General features: G+C 21.1%; 1 long non-coding RNA gene across 1 annotated transcript; it reads right to left on the bottom strand.

The window, feature by feature from the left end:
• Window positions 1-1231: 1231 nt before the first annotated feature.
• Window positions 1232-4856, bottom strand: LOC127115093 (uncharacterized). Its single transcript, XR_007800673.1, has 2 exons — window positions 4633-4856; window positions 1232-1518 (listed from the first exon to the last, which is right to left on the bottom strand). It is a non-coding gene; the product is annotated as an uncharacterized LOC127115093 (long non-coding RNA).
• Between the last annotated feature and the right edge of the window lie 8074 nt (window positions 4857-12930).

Here is a 12930-nt window from a genome sequence, read left to right as displayed (position 1 = left end):
ATAAAGTTTTACTACTTTTGTTCTTTTATTTAAGAGATAAATCACTTTTTTAATTCATGGAATAATCAACGTATCTAATCTATAACCGACCAAATACATAATTATTCAATGAACCTAAAAATTGATTGTCTTTTATATAAAGGAATGAAGCTAAAATTAAAATTTTAAAATAATTGAGTAAATTAATTAATTAATTATTTATATTTATTCTATTTAAACATGATGAATACATATATCAAATTTTGTAAAGTTTGTGTATAAAAGAAAGAATACTACTAATAACATGGCCTATATGATAATAATTTTACAAACTTCTTTGATGAGATTTTATATATTTTCCTCAATGTTATAACAACGAGAGTTTTCATTAAATTAAACAACAAAACATATAATTATAATGGATAATATATAAGGTTTATATGTATATGGGGTTTCGGTTGCTTTCAATTGATATTAAAATTTCATATAATTGTTTTAATTTACTAATTATTTATGTTCAAGAACCGCTCTTATCTGTATCAAGAAACGATAACCTTTAAATGAATAGAAACTATTTAAAGATTTACAAACAGATTACTTTTAAAAAAACATTGGGAATGAAGAGTTATTATTAAGAGTTAAGAAGTATTGATTATTTTACAGTTTTTGAACATCGATTTTGATGTTAATCCCTTGATTTTATAAAATAAGACTTCTACTCTGCAGACAATTCAAAATCTTGAAGAAGAACAAATATATAAAAGGAGATTTATAAAAAAAACAAATTAAGTTACAAATATGTTTATTATTTATTCATTTTTTTGTATATTCTTGTTTTTACAATGAATATTAATTCTTTTGTAATGATTATGAGTAACTTCAAAAACTCTAAAAAAACTGAACAAGAAATTTTTATTAAATACTTATTACATTAAAACCCATCGATAACCCCTACACATGATTATAGTAGGTTTTCAATTAAAACAACGTTGTTTCGGTAAGAAAATATGACTGCTTATGAAATTGTCTTTGATTGATTCACACACTATAAACTCTTGATTTGTCAAAAAAAAATATTTAACAAACTAAATTCTATAATTGGAGTAGGATTGTTTTTCTCTAAATTTTATCCAATGAATTTGATATTATTTTATAAATATTATAATTTTTCTCGGTTGAATACTCCAACACTAAAATTACAAAGTTATAACACAAACTTTCTGGAGAGAGAAAACCACATGAAGTTTTAGCGTAATTTAAATTGATAATTTATTTAGATCAATAATCAATTACTGATATACAAAACATATATTTTATTGGTACACTAATCTAAAGGCTAAAGATAAATGATTTTATAAGATAAACTACTTTAATGATTTAGGCTTTAATAGGTGCAAAGTTCATCAGTTTTCTAATATGTTGTATTGGATTATCCAATACAATGGCTGCATAATTTTTAGAGGTTGAACCATATGATGCAGAAAGTGTGATGCGGTAGTTGGTCCCTTGGGATGTTGTTTCAGATACACCATCGACGACCTTCTCAAATTTAGCTTATTACCTTGCTTGTTGTACTCGTTTACAGCAAGTTTGCCAATCTCATTAACTAATGGATCATTGAGGTTGAGGAAGGTAGCATGATTCAAGGACGCACAGGAAAAATAACAACAAGGACAATCAGAAAAAAAGACTGAGTTCTCATTGTGATTGTAACTATGACTTTTAAAGTTTTCAAATTGGCTGGTAGTGAGTTAGTCTGATCAAGTAAGGTTGTTATCTATAGATATATATATATATATATTATATATATATATATATATATATATAGATATATATATATATATATTATAGATATATATAGAATATATATATAGATATATATATAGATATATATCTATATATATATATATGATATATATAGATATATATCTAATAATAAGATATATATAGGAGGAGAGAGAAGAGCTCGATAGAGAGGAGCGAGCAGAGGGGTATATCATATATATAGATATATATCTATATATATATTATATATTATATATATATATATATATATATATATATATATATATATATATATATATATATATATATATATATATATATATATATATAAAGGTTTTTTTCTCTATATTGTTTGGATTTTTTGACCCACTGTTTCACAATTCAAGTGCAACTATTTTTAATTAATCCTTTCTATATGTGTTTATAAAAGAAAATAAGTAATTTTATATAAATAATAAAATATAGAAATAACATAAGAAAGAAATTGATATAATTTGAAATTTCGGGATAATATTATTAATAACTACATTAATAGTTATCAATTTCATAATTCTACCATATGAAATTTTTAAGTCGTCCCTATAATTTAATAAGTTAAACTCTTATTGTACTAGTACCGTGTCAACTTAAAAAAACAATCAAGGTTTTATTTTTATTTTTAATTAATATATTTAATTAACTAATATTACGTATAACTTGAATGTTTCTTCTCTTAAATTAAATTAAAAATATCATATTATATTTTTTTTTAACTAAGAGTATAATTTAATTTAAAATGTAATAATATTTTCTAATGTAGAATTACAATAGTTTATTAATAAAAAATTATAATAGTTTAAAATTGAGCTACCTTTGAGTTTTTTTAAAATTTTGAATACATCAATAAATTTTAAAATGATTATAGCAAACTCGACAATCAAACAAAATTTGGGTATTTTAAAATTTATAATTATAAAAAAAATGGTTTTTTTTAAAAATAATTTTAAAGTTTTCAAAATTTATAAACTATGTTTCTGGAGATTGTTTTAGTTGGTAAGTTCGTCAAATATACTGCACATAAGTCTTTTAAAAATGTAATTCTTATTTAGTAGGTTAAATTAGTATAATAAAGTAAAACTAAATTATTTCTTAATCCAAAAACACTATTTAAATATAATTTAGTCAAAGTTTCCTGTCACTTTTTTAGTATTAAAAATAATAACACACATACTTGAGGTGACATTGTATATTGAAAGAACTGACAATGAATCCCTTAAAATACAATTCTACGGTGACACATTAACGTCATTTTTAGAATTAAATGTATAACTTACATTTTTTAATCTGTGTACAATAATAAAGTTTTACTACTTTTGTTCTTTTATTTAAGAGATAAATCACTTTTTTAATTCATGGAATAATCAACGTATCTAATCTATAAACCGACCAAATACATTAATTATTCAATGAACCTAAAAATTGAATTGTCTTTTATATAAAGGAATGAAGCTAAAATTAAAATTTTAAAAATAATTGAGTTAAATTAATTAATTAATTATTTATATTTATTTCTATTTAAACATGATGAATACATATATCAAATTTTGTAAAGTTTGGTGTATAAAAGAAAGAATACTACTAATAACATGGCACTATATGATAATAATTTTACAAACTTCTTTGATGAGATTTTATATATTTTCCTCAATGTTATAACAACGAGAGTTTTTCATTAAATTTAAACAACAAAACATATAATTATAATGGATAATATAATAAGGTTTATATGTATATGGGGGTTTCGGTTGCTTTCAATTGATATTAAAAAATTTCATATAATTGTTTTATGTACTAATTATTTATGTTCAAGGAACCGCTCTTATCTGTATCAAGAAACGATAACCTTTAAATGAATAGAAACTAATTTAAAGATTTACAAACAGATTACTTTTAAAAAAACATTGGGAATGAAGAGTTATTATTAAGAGTTAAGAGTATTGATTATTTTACAGTTTTTGAACATCGATTTTGATGTTAATCCCTTGATTTTATAAAATAAGACTTCTACTCTGCAGACAATTCAAAATCTTGAAGAAGAACAAATATATAAAAGGAGATTTATAAAAAAAACAAATTAAGTTACAAATATGTTTATTATTTATTCATTTTTTTGTATATTCTTGTTTTTACAATGAATATTATTAATTCTTTTGTAATGATTATGAGTAACTTTCAAAAACTCTAAAAAAACTGAACAAGAATTTTTATTAAATACTTATTACATTAAAACCCATCGATAACCCCTACACATGATTATAGTAGGTTTTCAATTAAAACAAACGTTGTTTCGGTAAGAAAATATGACTGCTTATGAAATTGTCTTTGATTGATTCACACACTATAAACTCTTGATTTGTCAAAAAAAATATTTAACAAACTAAATTCTATAATTGAGTAGGATTGTTTTTCTCTAAATTTATCCAATGAATTTGATATTATTTTATAAATATTATAATTTTTCTCGGTTGAATACTCCAACACTAAAATTACAAAGTTATAACACAAACTTTCTGGAGAGAGAAAACCACATGAAGTTTTAGCGTAATTTAAATTGATAATTTATTTAGATCAATAATCAATTACTGATATACAAAACATATATTTTATTGGTACACTAATCTAAAGGCTAAAGATAAATGATTTTATAAGATAAACTACTTTAATGATTTAGGCTTTAATAGGTGCAAAGTTCATCAGTTTTCTAATATGTTGTATTGGATTATCCAATACAATGGCTGCATAATTTTTAGAGGTTGAACCATCTGATGCAGAAAGTGTGATGCGGTAGTTGGTCCCTTGGGATGTTGTTTCAGATACACCATCGACGACCTTCTCAAATTTTAGCTTATTACCTTGCTTGTTGTACTCGTTTACAGCAAAGTTGCCAATCTCATTAACTAATGGATCATTGAGGTTGAGGAAGGTAGCATGATTCAAGGACGCACAGGAAAAAATAACAACAAGGACAATCAGAAAAAAAGACTGAGTTCTCATTGTGATTGTAACTATGACTTTTTAAAGTTTTTCAAATTGGCTGGTAGTGAGTTAGTCTGATCAAGTAAGGTTGTTATCTATAGATATATATATATATATTATATATATATATATATATATATATATATATATATATATATATATAGATATATATAGATATATATATATAGATATATAGATATATATCTATATATATATATATAGATATATATAGATATATATCTATATATAGATACATATATATAGATATATATAGATATATATCTATATATATATTTATATATCTATATATAGATATATATCTATATATATATATATATATATACTTTTTATATATATATATATATATATATATATATATATATATATATATATATATATATATATATAATATATATATATATATATATATATATATATATATATATATATATATATATATATAAAGGTTTTTTTCTCTATATTGTTTGGATTTTTTGACCCACTGTTTCACAATTCAAGTGCAACTATTTTTAATTAATCCTTTCTATATGTGTTTATAAAAGAAAATAAGTAATTTTATATAAAATAATAAAATATAGAAATAACATAAGAAAGAAATTGATATAATTTGAAATTTCGGGATAATATTATTAATAACTACATTAATAGTTATCAATTTCATAATTCTACCATATGAAATTTTTAAGTCGTCCCTATAATTTAATAAGTTAAACTCTTATTGTACTAGTACCGTGTCAACTTAAAAAAACAATCAAGGTTTTATTTTTATTTTTATAATTAATATATTTAATTAACTAATATTACGTATAACTTGAATGTTTCTTCTCTTAAATTAAATTAAAAATATCATATTATATTTTTTTTTAACTAAGAGTATAATTTAATTTAAAATGTAATAATATTTTCTAATGTAGAATTACAATAGTTTATTAATAAAAAATTATAATAGTTTAAAATTGAGCTACCTTTGAGTTTTTTTAAAATTTTGAATACATCAATAAATTTTAAAATGATTATAGCAAACTCGACAATCAAACAAAATTTGGGTATTTTAAAATTTATAATTATAAAAAAAATGGTTTTTTATAAAAATAATTTTAAAGTTTTCAAAATTTATAAACTATGTTTCTGGAGATTGTTTTAGTTGGTAAGTTCGTCAAATATACTGCACATAAGTCTTTTAAAAATGTAATTCTTATTTAGTAGGTTAAATTAGTATAATAAAGTAAAACTAAATTATTTCTTAATCCAAAAACACTATTTAAATATAATTTAGTCAAAGTTTCCTGTCACTTTTTTAGTATTAAAAATAATAACACACATACTTGAGGTGACATTGTATATTGAAAGAACTGACAATGAATCCCTTAAAATACAATTCTACGGTGACACATTAACGTCATTTTTAGAATTAAATGTATAACTTACATTTTTTAATCTGTGTACAATAATAAAGTTTTACTACTTTTGTTCTTTTATTTAAGAGATAAATCACTTTTTTAATTCATGGAATAATCAACGTATCTAATCTATAAACCGACCAAATACATTAATTATTCAATGAACCTAAAAATTGAATTGTCTTTTATATAAAGGAATGAAGCTAAAATTAAAATTTTAAAAATAATTGAGTTAAATTAATTAATTAATTATTTATATTTATTTCTATTTAAACATGATGAATACATATATCAAATTTTGTAAAGTTTGGTGTATAAAAGAAAGAATACTACTAATAACATGGCACTATATGATAATAATTTTACAAACTTCTTTGATGAGATTTTATATATTTTCCTCAATGTTATAACAACGAGAGTTTTTCATTAAATTTAAACAACAAAACATATAATTATAATGGATAATATAATAAGGTTTATATGTATATGGGGGTTTCGGTTGCTTTCAATTGATATTAAAAAATTTCATATAATTGTTTTATGTACTAATTATTTATGTTCAAGGAACCGCTCTTACCTGTATCAAGAAACGATAACCTTTAAATGAATAGAAACTAATTTAAAGATTTACAAACAGATTACTTTTAAAAAAACATTGGGAATGAAGAGTTATTATTAAGAGTTAAGTAGTATTGATTATTTTACAGTTTTTGAACATCGATTTTGATGTTAATCCCTTGATTTTATAAAATAAGACTTCTACTCTGCAGACAATTCAAAATCTTGAAGAAGAACAAATATATAAAAGGAGATTTATAAAAAAAACAAATTAAGTTACAAATATGTTTATTATTTATTCATTTTTTTGTATATTCTTGTTTTTACAATGAATATTATTAATTCTTTTGTAATGATTATGAGTAACTTTCAAAAACTCTAAAAAAACTGAACAAGAAATTTTTATTAAATACTTATTACATTAAAACCCATCGATAACCCCTACACATGATTATAGTAGGTTTTCAATTAAAACAAACGTTGTTTCGGTAAGAAAATATGACTGCTTATGAAATTGTCTTTGATTGATTCACACACTATAAACTCTTGATTTGTCAAAAAAATATTTAACAAACTAAATTCTATAATTGAGTAGGATTGTTTTTCTCTAAATTTATCCAATGAATTTGATATTATTTTATAAATATTATAATTTTTCTCGGTTGAATACTCCAACACTAAAATTACAAAGTTATAACACAAACTTTCTGGAGAGAGAAAACCACATGAAGTTTTAGCGTAATTTAAATTGATAATTTATTTAGATCAATAATCAATTACTGATATACAAAACATATATTTTATTGGTACACTAATCTAAAGGCTAAAGATAAATGATTTTATAAGATAAACTACTTTAATGATTTAGGCTTTAATAGGTGCAAAGTTCATCAGTTTTCTAATATGTTGTATTGGATTATCCAATACAATGGCTGCATAATTTTTAGAGGTTGAACCATCTGATGCAGAAAGTGTGATGCGGTAGTTGGTCCCTTGGGATGTTGTTTCAGATACACCATCGACGACCTTCTCAAATTTTAGCTTATTACCTTGCTTGTTGTACTCGTTTACAGCAAAGTTGCCAATCTCATTAACTAATGGATCATTGAGGTTGAGGAAGGTAGCATGATTCAAGGACGCACAGGAAAAAATAACAACAAGGACAATCAGAAAAAAAGACTGAGTTCTCATTGTGATTGTAACTATGACTTTTTAAACTTTTTCAAATTGGCTGGTAGTGAGTTAGTCTGATCAAGTAAGGTTGTTATCTATAGATATAGATATATATATATATATATATATATATATATAGATATAGATATATATAGATATATATATATAGATATATATAGATATATATCTATATATATATATATAGATATATATAGATATATATCTATATATAGATACATATATATAGATATATATAGATATATATCTATATATATATTTATATATCTATATATAGATATATATCTATATATATATATATATATATCTATACTTTATATATATATATATATATATATATATATATATATATATTATATATATATATATATATATATATATATATATATATATATATATATATATATATATATATATATATATAAAGGTTTTTTTCTCTATATTGTTTGGATTTTTTGACCCACTGTTTCACAATTCAAGTGCAACTATTTTAATTAATCCTTTCTATATGTGTTTATAAAAGAAAATAAGTAATTTTATATAAAATAATAAAATATAGAAATAACATAAGAAAGAAATTGATATAATTTGAAATTTCGGGATAATATTATTAATAACTACATTAATAGTTATCAATTTCATAATTCTACCATATGAAATTTTAAGTCGTCCCTATAATTTAATAAGTTAAACTCTTATTGTACTAGTACCGTGTCAACTTAAAAAAACAATCAAGGTTTTATTTTATTTTTATAATTAATATATTTAATTAACTAATATTACGTATAACTTGAATGTTTCTTCTCTTAAATTAAATTAAAAATATCATATTATATTTTTTTTTAACTAAGAGTATAATTTAATTTAAAATGTAATAATATTTTCTAATGTAGAATTACAATAGTTTATTAATAAAAAATTATAATAGTTTAAAATTGAGCTACCTTTGAGTTTTTTTAAAATTTTGAATACATCAATAAATTTTAAAATGATTATAGCAAACTCGACAATCAAACAAATTTGGGTATTTTAAAATTTATAATTATAAAAAAAATGGTTTTTTATAAAAATAATTTAAAGTTTTCAAAATTTATAAACTATGTTTCTGGAGATTGTTTTAGTTGGTAAGTTCGTCAAATATACTGCACATAAGTCTTTTAAAAATGTAATTCTTATTTAGTAGGTTAAATTAGTATAATAAAGTAAAACTAAATTATTTCTTAATCCAAAAACACTATTTAAATATAATTTAGTCAAAGTTTCCTGTCACTTTTTTAGTATTAAAAATAATAACACACATACTTGAGGTGACATTGTATATTGAAAGAACTGACAATGAATCCCTTAAAATACAATTCTACGGTGACACATTAACGTCATTTTTAGAATTAAATGTATAACTTACATTTTTTAATCTGTGTACAATAATAAAGTTTTACTACTTTTGTTCTTTTATTTAAGAGATAAATCACTTTTTTAATTCATGGAATAATCAACGTATCTAATCTATAAACCGACCAAATACATTAATTATTCAATGAACCTAAAAATTGAATTGTCTTTTATATAAAGGAATGAAGCTAAAATTAAAATTTTAAAAATAATTGAGTTAAATTAATTAATTAATTATTTATATTTATTTCTATTTAAACATGATGAATACATATATCAAATTTTGTAAAGTTTGGTGTATAAAAGAAAGAATACTACTAATAACATGGCACTATATGATAATAATTTTACAAACTTCTTTGATGAGATTTTATATATTTTCCTCAATGTTATAACAACGAGAGTTTTTCATTAAATTTAAACAACAAAACATATAATTATAATGGATAATATAATAAGGTTTATATGTATATGGGGGTTTCGGTTGCTTTCAATTGATATTAAAAAATTTCATATAATTGTTTTATGTACTAATTATTTATGTTCAAGGAACCGCTCTTACCTGTATCAAGAAACGATAACCTTTAAATGAATAGAAACTAATTTAAAGATTTACAAACAGATTACTTTTAAAAAAACATTGGGAATGAAGAGTTATTATTAAGAGTTAAGTAGTATTGATTATTTTACAGTTTTTGAACATCGATTTTGATGTTAATCCCTTGATTTTATAAAATAAGACTTCTACTCTGCAGACAATTCAAAATCTTGAAGAAGAACAAATATATAAAAGGAGATTTATAAAAAAAAACAAATTAAGTTACAAATATGTTTATTATTTATTCATTTTTTTGTATATTCTTGTTTTTACAATGAATATTATTAATTCTTTTGTAATGATTATGAGTAACTTTCAAAAACTCTAAAAAAACTGAACAAGAAATTTTTATTAAATACTTATTACATTAAAACCCATCGATAACCCCTACACATGATTATAGTAGGTTTTCAATTAAAACAAACGTTGTTTCGGTAAGAAAATATGACTGCTTATGAAATTGTCTTTGATTGATTCACACACTATAAACTCTTGATTTGTCAAAAAAATATTTAACAAACTAAATTCTATAATTGAGTAGGATTGTTTTTCTCTAAATTTATCCAATGAATTTGATATTATTTTATAAATATTATAATTTTTCTCGGTTGAATACTCCAACACTAAAATTACAAAGTTATAACACAAACTTTCTGGAGAGAGAAAACCACATGAAGTTTTAGCGTAATTTAAATTGATAATTTATTTAGATCAATAATCAATTACTGATATACAAAACATATATTTTATTGGTACACTAATCTAAAGGCTAAAGATAAATGATTTTATAAGATAAACTACTTTAATGATTTAGGCTTTAATAGGTGCAAAGTTCATCAGTTTTCTAATATGTTGTATTGGATTATCCAATACAATGGCTGCATAATTTTTAGAGGTTGAACCATCTGATGCAGAAAGTGTGATGCGGTAGTTGGTCCCTTGGGATGTTGTTTCAGATACACCATCGACGACCTTCTCAAATTTTAGCTTATTACCTTGCTTGTTGTACTCGTTTACAGCAAAGTTGCCAATCTCATTAACTAATGGATCATTGAGGTTGAGGAAGGTAGCATGATTCAAGGACGCAACCTCTAGGCAAAAACAAAAAAAACAAAAGGACGCAATCAGGAAAAAATAACAACAAGGACAATCAGAAAAAAAGACTGAGTTCTCATTGTGATTGTAACTATGACTTTTTAAAGTTTTTCAAATTGACTGGTAGTGAGTTAGTCTGATCAAGTAAGGTTGTTATCTATAGATATATAGATATATATCTATATAGATATATATATATATATATATATATATCTATATATATCTATATATATATATATATAGATATTTATATATAGATATATATCTATATATATATAGATATATATAGATATATATCTATATATATATATATTTATATATTTATATATAGATATATATCTATATATATATATATATATATATATATATATATATATATATATATATATATATATATATATATATATAATAGATATATATATATATATATAGATATATATATATATATATATATATATATATATATATCTATATATATCTATATATATATATATATATATATATATCTATATCTATATATTTATATATATATATATATATATTATATATACCTATATATATATATAATATATATATATTATATATATATATATATATATATATATATATATATATATATATATATATATATATATATATATATATATATATATATATATATATAAAGGTTTTTTTCTCTATATTGTTTGGATTTTTTGACCCACTGTTTCACAATCCAACTGCAACTATTGTTAATTAATCCTTTCTATATGTGTTTATAAAAGAAAATAAGTAATTTTATATAAAATAATAAAATATAGAAATAACATAAGAAAGAAATTGATATAATTTGAAATTTCGGGATAATATTATTAATAACTACATTAATAGTTATCAATTTCATAATTGTACCATATGAAATTTTTAAGTCGTCCCTATAATTTAATAAGTTAAACTCTTATTGTACTAGTACCGTGTCAACTTAAAAAAACAATCAAGGTTTTATTTTTATTTTATAATTAATATATTTAATTAACTAATATTACGTATAACTTGAATGTTTCTTCTCTTAATTTAAATTAAAAATATCATATTATATATTTTTTTAACTAAGAGTATAATTTAATTTAAAATGTAATAATATTTTCTAATGTAGAATTACAATAGTTTATTAATAAAAAATTATAATAGTTTAAAATTGAGCTACCTTTGAGCTTTTCTAAAATTTTGAATACATCAATAAATTTTAAAATGATTATAACAAACTCGACAATCAAACCAATTTGGGTATTTTAAAATTTATAATTATAAAAAAATGGTTTTTTTTAAAAATAATTTTAAAGTTTTCAAAATTTATAAACTATGTTTCTGGAGATTGTTTTAGTTGGTAAGTTCGTCAAATATACTGCACATAAGTTTTTTAAATATGTAATTCTTATTTACTAGGTTAAATTAGTATAATAAAGTAAAACTAAATTATTTCTTAATCCAAAAACACTATTTAAATATAATTTAGTCAAAGTTTCCTGTCACTTTTTTAGTATTAAAAATAATAACACACTTGAGGTGACATTGTATATTGAAAGAACTAAGGAAAAAAAAGGGGGACACGGTGGGGGGGGGGGGGACAATGAATCCCTTAAAATACAATTCTACGGTGACACATTAACTTCATTTTTAGAATTAAATGTATAACTTACATTTTTTAATCTGTGTACAATAATAAAGTTTTACCAATATTGTTCTTTTATTGAGATAAATCACTTTTTTAATTAATGGATTAATCAACGTATCTAATCTATAAACCGACCAAATACATTAATTATTCAATAAATCTAAGAATTGAATTGTCTTTTATATAAAGGAATGAAGCTAAAATTAAAATTTTAAAAATAATTGAGTTAAATTAATTAATTA

The sequence above is a fragment of the Lathyrus oleraceus genome, unplaced genomic scaffold (assembly GCF_024323335.1).
Source record: "Lathyrus oleraceus cultivar Zhongwan6 unplaced genomic scaffold, CAAS_Psat_ZW6_1.0 chrUn1046, whole genome shotgun sequence".
Lineage (NCBI taxonomy): Eukaryota > Viridiplantae > Streptophyta > Magnoliopsida > Fabales > Fabaceae > Lathyrus > Lathyrus oleraceus.
This window is presented reverse-complemented; position numbering and strand designations above follow the sequence as displayed.